Below are 15683 nucleotides of genomic sequence, written 5' to 3'. Positions count from 1 at the left end.
CTGAATTTCGTTCTCAAAAAATCAGTTTGTTGCTTTCAAAAAAATAGGCCAAAAGTGAATTTTCATCATAAAAATGTCAGAAAACTGCATATCCTCTCCATCTCTTAACATTCCTATGCTGGCTCTTATAACAAAATCTAAACATTGAATCTCTGATGTAGGTCTGTATAAAAATGATTTATACAATGCTGTGTATAACAGCTACATTTATCATGCAAGTGCATGTCTTCTTAAATAAGTCAAGAGAGATTCCAGAAGGCATACTGTAAAACATGTCATGGTATGATGGCATGGTACACATATCACTGTACTATGGTATGCATAAACTACCATTCCACTGTGCCATACCATGTTTTACAATATACCATTCCAGAAGTATGCAGTGACCTTGGAATCTAACTACTTTTATCATATTCTACCTGCAAACACTTAACCTAAGCTGCAAGAACTCCTATATCTTTGCAGTAAACATGGTATCTCTACTTAATAATTTTTCATATCATAAAACAAGTTATATCATAGAAATACCATTGCACGTCACTTATAATTATTTTTTATGTAACCAGGTAACCATGCAGACATTTGTAAATGGAAGATTTAACAGGTCTTTACTGAATTATTCAAAACTTACAAATGGTCTATACTTTAACATTTTAATTTAAAACAGAATATAATCTTATCACCTCTTTATCTTTAGACCATATCAAAAAGTTTTCTAGACCCCCCTTTTTTTTCCATTTGATCCCTTTTGTGACTGGTTTCATCCTTAGAAAATTGATATGCACATGCACAATTGTTGCTGCTTCATAATAATATTGACTTATATTTACACTACAGCTCGGGTGAATTTTGCTTTGTCCACCGGACCACCATGGGAGCTCTGCCCACCTGTAGGAGTGGGCATTCAATTTCTTTTGTTTCATCTAAAGACTTGCAAGTACAATCACTTGAAAAAAGCAGATAAGCATTTGTAATAAATATTTTTACAAAAAAGATATTATAGATAGAGTGGGCACGGGTGGACTGCCCACAGTGGGCAGGTGGAAAAAGCAAAATCCACGCGGGCTGTTGTGCACCTTATATTTCCTGATGCCTATGAGATGGATTTTATTGGAGACAGGGGGAGTCACCACTTCACTAAATTAAGAGCAGTGCATAATTACTTTTATCGCATTAATTTAGTTTGACATAAACAGTATGATAGTGTGTCTAATTATTTTATAGTCAATTGTTCAGAAAACCATTCAGTCCAGACATAAACAAATTTAATATCAATGTGTTTTTATCAGGTTATTATAACAATAACTTTTAATATAATGAACTCTTAAGATATACATGTATGAGAATGTGCCAATATACATGGATATATCAGTACATGTTGTCCAGTATCAAACACAACTGTTTTAAATTAAGTCAAAGATGTTCGCATCTCTGTTTTAAGATACCAAGTTTTTAAAAGGCTGTTATAAATTGATAGTATGTAAATTAAGAATATAAAATAAAGCAGAAAAAAACTAAGGATCCCAATGCTTGTTTTCAAGATAAAAGCCATTGAAAATTTGGTGGGAAATATTTCTCTTTAGATTTTTCATACATTGAGCAATAGTAAAGGATTTTATAAGATTTTTCAAATAGAGCATTTCAAACTATATGTTGTGAAATTATGAAAAGAAAAGTAGGGTTTAGGGGGGGGAAACATTTTAATGGAACTACATGGATACAAGAGTGCACACACTGAAATGTCTCACCTTCTTTACTAATCCTTGATACTATCTTGATAGACCTAAATACAAAGATTTATTACAACTGTCACATAAACTCAACATTAACCAAGAAAAGGAAACATTGATCAATCAACCATCAAAATGAGGTCAAGGTCAGATGAACCATGCCAGGCAGACATGTACAGCTATCAATTCTTCAATACAACAAATATAGTTGATGTATTGCTTATTAATAAAGAAAAACAGACCAAAACACACAAACACTTAAAACTTAGCAATGGATTGTGAAAATGAGGTCAAAGTCAAATAAAACCAGCATTACCGACATAAAGATCATAACATATGTCCATACACCAAATATAGTTGACCTAATTCATAAAGAATTAGAAAAATAGACCAAAACTAAAAAACTTAACTTTGACCACTGAACCATAAAAAATGAGGTCAAGGTCAGATGACACCTGTCAGCTAGACATGTACACCTTACAATCATTCCATACACCATTTATAGTAGACCTATTGCATATAGTATAAGAAAAACAGACCAAAATGCTAAAACTTAACTATAACCACTGAACCATGAAAATGAGGTCAAGGTCAGATGACACCTGTCAGCTAGACATGTACACCTTACAATCATTCCATACACCAATTATAGTAGACCTATTGTATATAAGAAAAACAGACCAAATCACAAAAACTTAACTATAACCACTGAACCATGAAAATGAGGTCAAGGTCAGATGACACCTGCCAGTTGGACATGTACACCTTACAGTCCTTCCATACACTGAATATACAAGACCTATTGCTTATAGTATCTGAGATATGGACTTGACCACGAAAACTTAACCTTGTTCACTGATCCATGAAATGAGGTTGAGGTCAAGTGAAAACTGTCTTACAGGCATGAGGACCTTGCAAGGTACGCACATACCAAATATAGTTATCCAATTACTTATAATAAGAGAGAATTTAACATTACAAAAAATCTTAACTTTTTTTTCAAGTAGTCACTGAACCATGAAAATGAGGTCAAGGACATTGGACATGTGACTGATGGAAAGTTCGTAACATGAGGCATCTATATACAAAGTATGAAGCATCCAGGTCTTCTACCTTCTAAAATATAAAGCTTTTAAGAAGTGAGCTAACACCGCCGCCGCCGTAGCTGCTGCCGCAGCCGCCACCGGATCACTATCCCTATGTCGAGCTTTCTGCAACAAAAGTTGCAGGCTCGACAAAAACCAGAGGATTCCTAATATCTGTCAATACATGGGGCCTACTGGTCAAGTAGTCCAAGTAGTTCAACTATTGTCTCACTACTAGCCTTCCAACACTGAGGTTCAGAGTTCAAACCTCACATGTAGTAGGTGTGCTTGACTCCAATCCATAGGAGGATCCAGGGGGGCCCGGGACTCCCCTTTCGTGGGAAAAATTTGGTTGATTATATAGAGAATCATTGAATCATGACTGGAGCAAGCCCCCCCCCCTTAGGAAAAGTTCTGGATCCGCCACTGCAATCTACTGTAAATTCAGAAATTATTGCGATTTTGTCATTTGAGACTAAAATGCGATTTTTATTGTAATGATTTTTGGAAAAATCCTGTTTGATTCATATAATAGTTATCAAAGGTACCAGGATTATAATTTAGTAAGCCAGATGCACGTTTTGTCTACATAAGACTCATCAGTGACGCTCATAATCAAAATATTTATAAAGCCAAACAAGTAAAAAGTTGAAGAGCATTGATTGAACCAAAATTCCAAAAAATGTGCCAAATACGACTAAGGTTATCTATGCCTGGGATAAGAAAATCCTTAGTTTTTTCGAAAAAGTTATAAATTCTAAATTCTAAAACATTTCAAAATGTGATTTTAAATTATTGCATTTACAACTCTGTCGCATTTTTCACAGTAATAAAAACCTTGCAATAGTTTCTGAATTTACAGCAACTTGACAAGGATTGTCAGTTTTCCTGTTGGAGGTACATGTAGGTGGTAAAATCTGTCTGGCTTCCTCCGACAATAAATAATGACAGCCACAAAATAGCCAATAGAGTTGGAGGTGACGTTAAAAACCAATCAATCAATCAATAGATCAAAGCTAAGTTCTAAAGAAATGTTAAATCAAATAAGGTTCTTGTTTTATGGATGTTTTAAGAATAAGTCTTAGAGATCCCGCCAACATGTTTAACCCCGCAACATTATTTATGTATGTGTCTGTCCCAAGTCAGGAGCCTGTAATCTGACAGTGGTTGTCGTTTGTTTATGTGTTACATATTTGTTTTTCGTTCATTTTATTACATAAATAAGGCCGTTAGTTTTCTCACTTGAATTGTTTTACATTGTCTTATCAGGACCTTTTAAAGCTGACTATGCGGTATGGGCTTTGCTCATTGTTGAAGGCTGTACGGTGACCTATAGTTGTTAATGTTTGTGTCATTTTGGTCTTTTGTGGATAGTTGTCTCATTGGCAATCATACCACATCTTCTTTTATATTATATATCTACATTAAGTAAAATCAGATTAAAGTGCTCATAACCTTGAAAATATGCTCAATTCTAATCTTTATCTTTCCGTCAAAATAATTTGGTTAAAGTCAAAGTAATATTACATCATTTGTGCACTTGTAAATATGATAAATGATAAAACTAATATATTTATGTAGATATGGTTAAATTATCTACATAACAGAGATGGGTGCTTGAAAAAATGTTAAACTGGTACAATGACCTTCTTGTCAGTCTAAAGATGCAGGGACCCAGTTTTCCAATTAATATGATTCAATGTACAAAACCAGTGGAAAGTAAAAGTTTTATTGTAAGGCCAAACAAAAATATATGCTTGTTTCCTGCTCACACTGACTAAGTTTGATGGTGGACCCTAAAACATTTTATTGCCTTTCAAAGAAATTAAGACATGATAGTATTTCTATCTATGAAATAAGGATTTTTCATAGGAAGGATTTTTGGTAGAAACCAATTCAAGGAGACAGAAATATAACCTTTTTCATAATTTAAAAAATTTCAGAAGTTCTTGAGTTTCAAAATTAAACATTTCATTATAAGAAAAGGAAAAAAACAACTGGCTAATATTTTTAATCATCTGCAATCAAATATAGATCAAAATTAATAGTGAAAATATCTGAACTATTCAGTATTGAACAAATGATACACTCATACCTGCCAAGTTTTCAAAGCACCCATGGGGGTTTTGCGTGCATGATGGCTGCCATACTCCTAAAAAACCTTCAAGGGGGCCTTCAAATACGGTATTATGTTGTTTTTTTGGCTTCTTCGTACTATTATAAGCCTCAATTCATTGTAAAATTAATTGTTTAGTAAAAATTGTGGACATAATTGCTTTTTAAAAATTTCAATTTGGGAGCCTCCATGGGGGAAATTCCCCTCAAATAGTGACAGTTGGCAGGTATGTACACTTTACTTTGAACTTTGATCAGACACGTGGGTCCACTTACATGTACATGTTATAAAGTACATGTAATAAAGATATTTTCATATCACTACATATAACTTGATCATGACATCCTTAGTACCCTTTGGTTAAGTACCACTTATCACTGTATGAGCATATCAAATTCTTTCCGATGTCGTAAGCATGTTTTACATCTGTAAGATTTATAACAATATACTTCCAATATTTCAATGTAGGATGGTATCAACAAGTGAAACTGCGAGCTACTGCTCACTGATGATACCCCCGCCGCAAGTGGATAATATTAATAGTGTAAAAATATGCAAGTGTTCGGTAAACAGGAAGTTGTCGAGTGATGAATCTGAAAACGCATCACACGGTATAGCTGACTTATATAAATCCTGAAATAAAATTGAGAATGGAAATGGGGAATGTGTCAAAGAGACAACAACCCGACCAAATAAAAAAAACAACAGCAGAAGGTCACCAACAGGTCTTCAATGTAGCGAGAAATTCCCACACCCGGAGGCGTCCTTCAGCTGGCCCCTACACAAATATATACTAGTTCAGTGATAATGAATGCCATACTAATTTCCAAATTGTACACAAGAAACTAAAATTAAAATAATACAAGACTAACAAAGGCCAGAGGCTCCTGACTTGGGACAGGCGCAAAAATGCGGCGGGGTTAAACATGTTTGTGAGATCTCAACCCTCCCCCTGAAACCAAATTTCAGAAATCCTTGTATTGTTATTTGTAGTTCCTGAGAAAAATGTGACGAAAATTTTCAACTTGGCTATCATGTGTAAAATCATACAAGTGTTCGGTAAACAGGAAGCTGTCGAGTGATCAATCTGAAAACGCATCACACGGTATAACTGACTTAGATAAACCCTGAAACCAAATTTCAGAAATCCTTGTATTGTAGTTCCTGAGAAAAATGCGACGAAAAAATATTCATGGGACGGACGGACTGACGGACAGACTGATGGAAGGACAGACAGAGGTAAAACAGGTAAAACAGTATACACCCCCCCCCTTTTTTAAAGCGGGGGTATAAAAATAGGATGCAGGGCACTTTAGCCATAGTTTTTGAACTACTAGAAGACAGTTTTATTAATGCTGAAATTACAGCCCATTGTATCACTATATTATTTATTTGTCTGAATGAATTGGTTAAAACGGTTTTATTTTTGCTTAAAATGCAACAGAGATATAATTTTCGCAATTATTTACTCACATTTTGAAATTTTTCATATGAATTAAACAGGATTTTTCTAAATATTGCAAAAATCATATTCATATTTTAGTTTAAAATGATAAAATTGTAATAATGGATGCACACAATAATTTGTGAATAATTTACAGTAACACTGATTAAGCCAATGAAAGATGAAGGGTTCAGTCACATGTCAACACCTTTCAAAATGTACAGAGAGAATGTTAATTTTACAACATGTAAATATTAATTTATTCATACACCTTTTTGCTTTCAGAATCTGTCCCTCTTGAACTTTTGACATCATACAACAATCACTTTTTCATTGTGAAGTCAGATATTTTCTATTATGACACCAACATTTTCTTGAACTTTTGTGATGTCCGTTGATGCGCGTAAATAGCGATAAGGTGTATTGCATTGTTTAAAATGATTGTTAGTTGTTATTTTCTACATGTTCTATGTCATTTGGTCATCTAATTGGCAATCATTTCACATCTACTTATTTTCATTATTAATTGCATATACTTGTACATAAATGGAAATATACTGTACAAATTATAACTAGAGGCTCTAAAGAGCCTGTGTCGCTCACCTTTGTCTATGTGAATATTAAACAAAGGAAGCTGATGGATTCATGACAAAATTGTGTTTTAGTGATGGTGATGTGTTTGTAAATCTTACTTTACTAAACAGTCTTGCTGCTTACAATTATCTCTATCTATAATGAACTTGGCCCAGTAGTTTCAGTGGAAAATGTTAATAAAAATTTACAAATTTTATGAAAATTGTTAAAAATTGACTATAAAGGACAATAACTCCTTAGTGGGTCAATTGACCATTTCGGTCATGCTGACTTATTTGTAAATCTTACTTTGCTGAACATTATTGCTGTTAACAGTTTATCTCTAATTATAATAATATTCAAGATAATAACCAAAAACAGCAAAATTTCCTTAAAATTACCAATTCAGGGACAGCAACCCAACAATGGGTTGTCAGATTTATCTGAAAATTACAGGGCAGATAGATCTTGATCTGATAAAAAATTTACCCCATATCAGATTTGCTCTAAATGCTTTGGTTTTTGAGTTATAAGCCAAAAACTGCATTTTACCCCTATGTTCTATTTTAAGCTGTTGCGGCCATCTTGATTTGATGGCCGGGTCACCGAAAACATTTTTAAAACAAGATACCCCAAAGATGATTGTTGCCTAGTTTGGATTAATTTGGCCCAGTTGTGTCAGAGGAGAAGATTTTTGTAAAAGAAAACTAAGATTTACGAAAAATGGTTAAAAATTGACTATAAAGGGCAATAACTCCTAAAGAGGTCAACTGACCATTTCGGTCATGTTGACTTATTTGTAAATCTTACTTTGCTGAACATAATTGCTGTTTACAGTTTATCTCTATCTATAATAATATTCAAGATAATAAGCCAAAACAGCAAAATTTCCTCAAAATTACCAATTCAGGGGCAGCAACCCAACAACGGGTTGTCCGATTCATCTGAAAATTTCAGGGCAGATAGATTTTGACCTGATAAATAATTATACCCCATGTCAGATTTGCTCTAATTGCTTTGGTTTTTGAGTTATAAGCCAAAAACTGCATTTTACCCCTATGTTCTATTTTTAGCCGTGGTGGCCATCTTGGTTGGTTGACCTGGGTCACGCCACACATTTTTTAAACTAGATACCCCAATGATGATTGTGGCCAAGTTTGGTTCAATTTGGCCAAGTAGTTTCAGAGGAGAAGATTTTTGTAAAAGTTAACAACGACAACGGACTACAGACGACGGACGACGGACGCCGCCGGACGCCGGACGCAAAGTGATGGGAAAAGCTCACTTGGCCCTTTGGGCCAGGTGAGCTAAAAATGGATATTGATATTTAATGTTCTGTCTATTATTTTCATGATTTTTTTCCCCAATATTTATCATTCTTTTAATAGAAAAAAAGCTATTTGTTTAAAATAAACTTGACAAAACTTACTTGCTATAGACTGTCCAAATAATCCACTAACTGTAACTAGAATGCAATGTACTGTATACAGGAGCCAAGAAGCTGTAAATTTCCTGCCACTCAAGATAAATTAAATAGACAAGTTTTTCATAGCTGATGAGGACAGCTGAAGTCGGTTCTCTCTAGGACAGCATCTGTAACATGGAGATAACAAGTGCAAGTTCATACAGTGGAAAATATAAATATTTACTTCATTAATAAAAATATTTATGTAAGATCTTAAACATACTGTAACTAGAGCAGTTTTATCATTGATTTTTTTGTTCACCACTTTTGCTTGACTTGTAGTTGTACCCTTAGAATCATGTTGGTTTTCATCCACTTTTAAATTTTTCGTTTGGAAAATATTCATATTTACAAAAATTAATTAAATTATTTGTGTTAGTTCTTATTCATACTGTAATTTGAGCAGCTTTAATCATTGATTTTGTGATTGTATATTCAATAGTTTAGCTTTTTCCTCTAATAATCATGTTGGTTTTTATCCACTTTTCCATTTTTCAGTGGAAAATATTATTTTTTTACAAAATTAATAAAAAAATATTTGTGTTAGATCTTAAAACATGGTGTAATTGGAACAGCTTTATTTATTGATTTCTTGTTTGTTACTGAATGTTCAATAGTTTTAAAATGTCCTCTCAGAATTATACTTCTCCGTTGTTCATCCACTTCTAAATTTACTGGTGGAAAATTCTAACATTTACAAAAATTGTTTTGTGCATGATCTTAAACATGCTGCATTGAAGCAGCTTTAATCATTAATTTCATTTTTATTGGTTTGTCCTTTTAAAATTGTGATTTTTTTTTTACTTCTGATCTTTTTTGTATTGCATGGAGAGGTAGTTTTTCTCTAATTTAATGTTCAGCTATAAATTTAAAATTAATTCCTCAAACCTTTTTTTCAAGTACTGGTATATTCCACAATTAATTACTATGACAATTTTCAGGTTAATTTCTGCAATTAAAAAACAAAATCAATTTGACAATATGTAAATACTGTAAACCAACTTATTTTCGCGGATACTTTATTTCACGTTTTATCCTTTCTTGTCAATTTCGCGGCTATTCAATTTCGCGATATTCTAATTTCTGGATATAGTTTAATAAGGAAAGATCTCAGTTAAAGCATATTCGCTACAATTTATATTCGCAAAATTTTCCTACTCGCGAAAATAAATTGCTCGAGAAAATAAGTTGGTTTACAGTAAACTGTAGTGTAAGTTTAAGCATGCCTGATAAAAGTGAATCCACAAAAGCTCTTTAGCATGTTTAGACAATGAATCTAGTGTTATTCTAATTGAATTCTTTAAAAAGGAAAAAAAACACATTTTTCTGAAGTGTCAGTTCCCATTAAAAAGCCTTAACATGTTAAATAATTATACCTACCCTGCTGTATAACATCTGAACTATTAGGAATATTATCTTTATTTATCTCTTATCACACAGAGGTTCACAGCTTCTTTATGCACCTGCAAAACAATATTAACTGACAATATTATCATTAATAACGTGTTTTCATTTTCATATTAACAACTTGTAATATATATGGACCATAATTTGGTATTCGGCCTTTGGTTTCTTTTTGTATCCTTTTTTATAAGTTATAAAATTTTAACTTTTATTTTGTGGGTTGTGTTTGTGTGAGAATAGTATGAATGGAACAATTGAGTTTTTCGAGAAAAAATTAATACATTTTGATTCACCGTTTACATGACAGGAAACCAAACAGGAAACCAATCTTTATTTTCTTTATTTTGCACAATAGAATTCAAAAGGCATAAATAAACACCATTACTAGTGTTACTTGCTTCGTGTTAATGTTTAAAATCTATTTTCAATGTTATATTAAAGTTTTTTTTAAACCTGACAGGAAACCATAAGAAACCGAAAGCATTTTTTTTGTTTTATTTTATTGCAAAATCTGCTTAAAATAATCTGAACAGTATACTTTTTCTTAAAATCCATCTTAAATGTAACAGTATTATAAAACTCCTAAATATGTGCTTGTTTTGAAAACAATTAGTACAATTTATTCAGAATTTTCCATATTTTCTTCATTGATACAGGATTCCATAATCGTTGTATCTTGATGTTTAAGCCAAAAAAATGTATTTATATTTGGTTTTGATATTCCAGTTATATACAATTTATTCCAAATCATTGGCAATGTAACATTCTTTAAATCCAGTAAAGAAAAAAACTTTTAACTTGGAATTAAAATCTTTAAAATAGGCACAATGTGATACTTGTGACCTGTACACCATCTACATGGTTTCCACATTTTAACCTACTTTAGTGGGCTAAAATCAATAAAGTACTTCCTTTCAAGTCATGCATGGTAAAAGTTTACTTCTCCTTTTACAAGTTATTGCGTTTCTGATTAGTGTTTGCAGAACATGAATAAAAAATATTAATTAAAAACTGTGACAAAGATGTCAACTTTGTACATTCCAAGTGTAACGGTATATTAACATGTATTTTTTATTAAATTATATTTATTCACCTAAAATATCCAGTAATATTTACTGCTGAAGTTAAATCAATCCAACGAGCATTGGTACAACGATAAGAGACGTAATTTCGATTGATTTTTCCAAGGACTCTTCACGTCATTATCCGGAAACGAAGTGTGTTCTAACGTCTGTCAAATATGAAATCAATTTTGTCAAGTCATTGGGCATTTATTTTCACACAGGATCGTATGTAACATTATGCACATCGGAAAAATAACAGACCACTGGCGCAATCTCTTTGACAATTGTATTTTCCTCTGTTAAACAAGACGAAACAAGTCTACAGATTATGTTTGCTAACATCCCGTTGGAAACAAAAACAATGTTTAGACCTAGTATTTCGTACATCCGGCAGTAATGGCGTTATCACATGTTAGTCACATGTTTCACGTATGACCGGAAATGATTAGAACTTAAGGACAAAAACAATTTTAATAAATAACTGGACTTCTGTTTCGTGTGAAATGTAACGCATAACGATAACGTCATTTTCTTACTTAATTATTACGAAGATCAAAACAAGAATGTAAATCATCTCTGATTTACCTGTTTGAACATCTCGCAAGAGTTCATATTTGCATATTGTTTTTAAGAATTCTATTACAACAAAGCAGATTACATCATCTAAAATTTGCGTTACGAAATCGGACACAAAAGTTACGCCACTGTTCTTACATCTGCTATATAAATACTTATAGTTCTCGGCATTTTCTTCTCACTATTCTTATTGGTCGATGTTTTTTGTTATTTGAAAGCAAAAGTTACGAATTTGCCGGTGACGATTATCTATAAATCAGTCAGCGTTATGCTCTTCGGAAGCAATAAGTAACGCGAGAAACGACACAAAAATACGGTTGTAGAATCTTTGAAATTCGTATATTTCATTTTTTTTTCTAGGGAAGAGTAGCATACACTTGTATGTTGATAAAAATAATGGCATCTTTAGATGTAGTTACAACTTTTTTTACAGTAATTCACATTTTATCACTTTTCTATAGTTATAAGAAACGGAGCCCAATAGCAAATTATGGTCCATATTGCAAGTACATGAAGCTCATGAATGTGGAGATGCTGAAGTAATTAAAATGGACTGTAAATCAACTGCATCAGTATTGAACACCCACACTGCTAATAGTTTATTGTTTTAGTTGATGACCATCAACTATATTCATGATACATGATACATCAGAAGGCCAAGCCTCTTTTGAGGAAAACATTTGGTTTATAATTATAGAGTTTTCTATAAGTGGACTACTAGTGGTCCTAGGTATTTGACCACCACATTTTTGGAAAGAAATACCACAATTTTGGTAATTTGTAATAGAAATGATAGTGGGGACCTGTATCTATTTTTCAAGGACCACCAGGGAAACAAAGAATTTGAGAACTCTGTAAATCATACCTGTCAACCTCTGAAAATGAAAAGTCAGGTCATGACCTGCATTGAGAAAAAAAATCTCAGGTCATAACGCGTACGACATTTTGCGGGCTCAATTGAAGAACAAAAATATGTTTACATATAATTTATATAGTCAATATGTATATGAAACAGTTAGAACATGTATACAAGTTTATTTCAGACTATTGTTATATTCCATAGGCATAGTAGCAGACTTGGCATTCTTTAAAAGAACTGCACTTGGTTTCAGTTCATAGCAATGCAAATGTGTATTCATTTTACAAGAAAGAAGAGCACACAGTGTATCCTTATTAAGATCAGCCCTAAACTCTGTAGCTATTTTCTTTACTAAAGAAAATGCCCTCTCACTGTCTGCATTGCTGTTTGGCAAAACCAGTAATGTTTTAGCAATTTTTGACAAAACAAAAAATCTTGGCTTGTTAAGAAAAAATGTCATGCAACTTGGACATTTCTCCCCAAAATGTACCAATGTCAGTTTCAGGGGAAGTGCAAAGTGGAAGTTCATCTAATGGGGTCAACTGATAGTCACTGAACTCATCTTGTAGCTTGTTGAAAATATCGTTACGTAGCTCAGGTAAACAGTCCTATATTTTGACTATTGGTTACATTGAAAAAGACCGATAAAACCGAAGGTCGTATTACTTCTAAATACCGGAAACAATTCCAGTCAGAAATCTGGGTGAAACGGGTAATGTTAGAAATTCCCGGGACCCGCCGGGTAAAGAAAAACTCCCGGGTGAGAGGTGAAAATAACGGGTGTCACCCGCAAAAAACGGGTGAGTTGACAGGTATGGTAAATAAAATATAATATAGGGAATCACTGAAGCATAACTGGAAAGGCCCCATCTATGGTATTCAGTGGGCCCTCTTAAAAGACAATTTCTTGATCTGCCACTGCAAATAGCTTACAATGGGAGGTAACTCTTTTTGTACATGAATAATGAAGCCTTGTACAAGATTGCTTCCCCTTGTTACTTTATGGTCTTTTAATTACAATGTTGTTTTGAGCAAGAGAACACGTTCCAGCCCCATTTTGTTATATATGCAAATGATTTTTTGATGTTGCTGATTTTTTTAAGCACTTTACCTATAACCCATACTTTGGTTCAGGTGCTTTATCCTGTTCATATAGACACTTTGTTCATTATACCTTATTGATACTATCACCAGCATATTTGTAATTAAGCACCTTTTGCCAGATACTTTTAGTTGTCAATTAGGGAGGCAACTATTTGACTTCAAAGGGATGTAAAGGATTTTTTATTTTTTCGCTCAAGGGGTTTACAATTTTGAATACCTTTTTCAATGCTATCGGTTTTTTTCTGTCTGTCCGAAGTCAGTAGCCTCTGGCTTTGTTCATGTTGTTAGTCTTGTATGATTATTAATCTTTGTTTCTTTTATATATATTTCTATAGTTAAGTTTGACATCATTATCACTGAACTATCATACATGAGAGTAGTAATTGGGGGTACCTTCATTTCATGTAACAGTAAATTTTTTTTGCCAAATGAGGAAAATGGAAGTGCATGACGATAAAATGTACACTTTCTTTAAGACGTTAAAACTAGAGGCTCTACAGAGCCTGTGTCGCTCACCTTGGTCTATGTGCATATTAAACAAAGGACACAAATGGATTCATGACAAAATTGTATTTTGGTGATGGTGATGTGTTTGAAGTTCTTACTTTACTGAACGATTTTGCTTCTTACAATTATATCTATCATGAACTTTGCCCATTAGTAACAGAGAACTATATTTGGTAAAAATTTACATAAATTTACCAAATTAATGAAAATTGTTAAAAATTTACTATAAAGGGCAATAACTCCTTAAGGGGTCAATTGACCATTTAGGTCATGTTGACTTATTTGTAGATCTTACTTTGCTGAACATTATTGCTGTTAACAGTTTATCGCTATCTATAATAGTATTCAAGATAACCAAAAACGGCAAAATTTCTTTAAAAATTACCAATTGGAGGGCAGCAACCCAACAACCAGTTGTCCAATTCATCTGAAAAATTCAGGGCAGATAGATATTGACTTGATTAACAATTTAACTTCTTGTCAGATTTGCTCTAGATGCTTTGGTTTCATAGTTATAAGCAAAAAACTGCATTTTACCCCTATGTTCTATTTTTAGCCGTGGCGGCCATCTTGGTTAAATGGCCAGGTCATCGGACACATTTTTCAAACTAGATACCCCAAAGATGATTGTGGCCTAGTAGTTTCAGTGGAAATTTTGTAAAAGATTACTTAGATTTATGAAAAATGGTTAAAGATTGACTATAAAGGGCAATAACTCCTAAAGGGGTCAACTGACCATTTTGGTCATGTTGACTTATTTGTAGATCTTACTTTGCTGAACATTATTGCTGTTTACAATTTATCTCTATCTATAATAATATTCAAGATAATAACCAAAAACAGCAAAATTTCCTCAAAATTACCAATTCAGGGGCAGCAACCCAACAACCGATTGACCGATTCATCTGAAAATTTCAGGGCAGATAGTTCTTGACCTGATAATCATTTTTATCCCATGTCAGATTTCCTCAAAATGCTTTGGTTTTTGAGTTATAAGCCAAAAACTGCATTTTACCCCTTTGTTCTATTTTTAGCGGTGGCGGCCATCTTGGTTGGTTGACCAGGTCACGCCACACATTTTTTAAACTAGATACCCCAAAGATGATTGTGGCCAAGTTTGGATTAATTTGGCCAAGTAGTTTCAGAGGAGAAGATTTTTGTAAAAGATTACTTTAATTAACGAAAAATGGTTAAAAATTGACTATAAAGGGCAATAACTCCTAAACGGGTCAACTGACCATTTTGGTCATTTTGACTTATTTGTAGATCTTACTTTGCTGAACATTACTGCTGTTTACAGTTTATCTCTAACTATAATAATATTCAAGATAATAACCAAAAACAGCAAATTTTCTTCAAAATTACCAATTCAGGGGCAGCAACCCAACAACCGATTGACCGATTCATCTGAAAATTTCAGGGCAGATAGATCTTGACCTGATAAACATTTTTACTCCATGTCAGATTTGCTCTAAATGCTTTGGTTTTTGAGTTATAAGCCAAAAACTGCATTTTACCCCTATGTTCTATTTTTAGCCGTGGCGGCCATCTTGGTTGGTTGACCGGGTCTCGCCACACATTTTTTAAACTAGATACCCCAATGATGATTGTGGCCAAGTTTGGTTTGATTTGGCCCAGTAGTTTCAGAGGAGAAGATTTTTGTAAAAGTTAACGACGACAGACGACGACGACGACGGACGACGACGGACGACGGACGCCAAGTGATGAGAAAAGCTCACTTGGCCCTTCGGGCCAG

General features: G+C 33.3%; 1 protein-coding gene across 4 annotated transcripts in view; it reads right to left on the bottom strand.

Moving 5' to 3' along the window:
* Positions 1–9808, bottom strand: part of LOC134718772 (hydroxysteroid 11-beta-dehydrogenase 1-like protein) — an 83080-nt gene extending 73272 nt beyond the window's left edge. For 2 of the 4 annotated variants that reach the window (XM_063581482.1, XM_063581477.1), the window contains exons 1-2: positions 9302–9360; positions 8378–8541 (exon numbers count right to left, since the gene is read on the bottom strand). The gene's annotated coding sequence lies outside the window, so the exon portion shown is untranslated. Of the gene's footprint in view, positions 1–8377; positions 8542–9301; positions 9361–9793 lie in introns of those variants that run through there. The other 2 variants (XM_063581479.1, XM_063581487.1) reach the window with 2 other exon arrangements.
* Positions 9809–15683: the final 5875 nt, after the last annotated feature.

Source organism: Mytilus trossulus, chromosome 5 (genome assembly GCF_036588685.1).
Source record: "Mytilus trossulus isolate FHL-02 chromosome 5, PNRI_Mtr1.1.1.hap1, whole genome shotgun sequence".
NCBI lineage: Eukaryota > Metazoa > Mollusca > Bivalvia > Mytilida > Mytilidae > Mytilus > Mytilus trossulus.
Note: the sequence above shows the minus strand (reverse complement) of the source record. Positions and strands in the feature narration are given on the sequence as shown.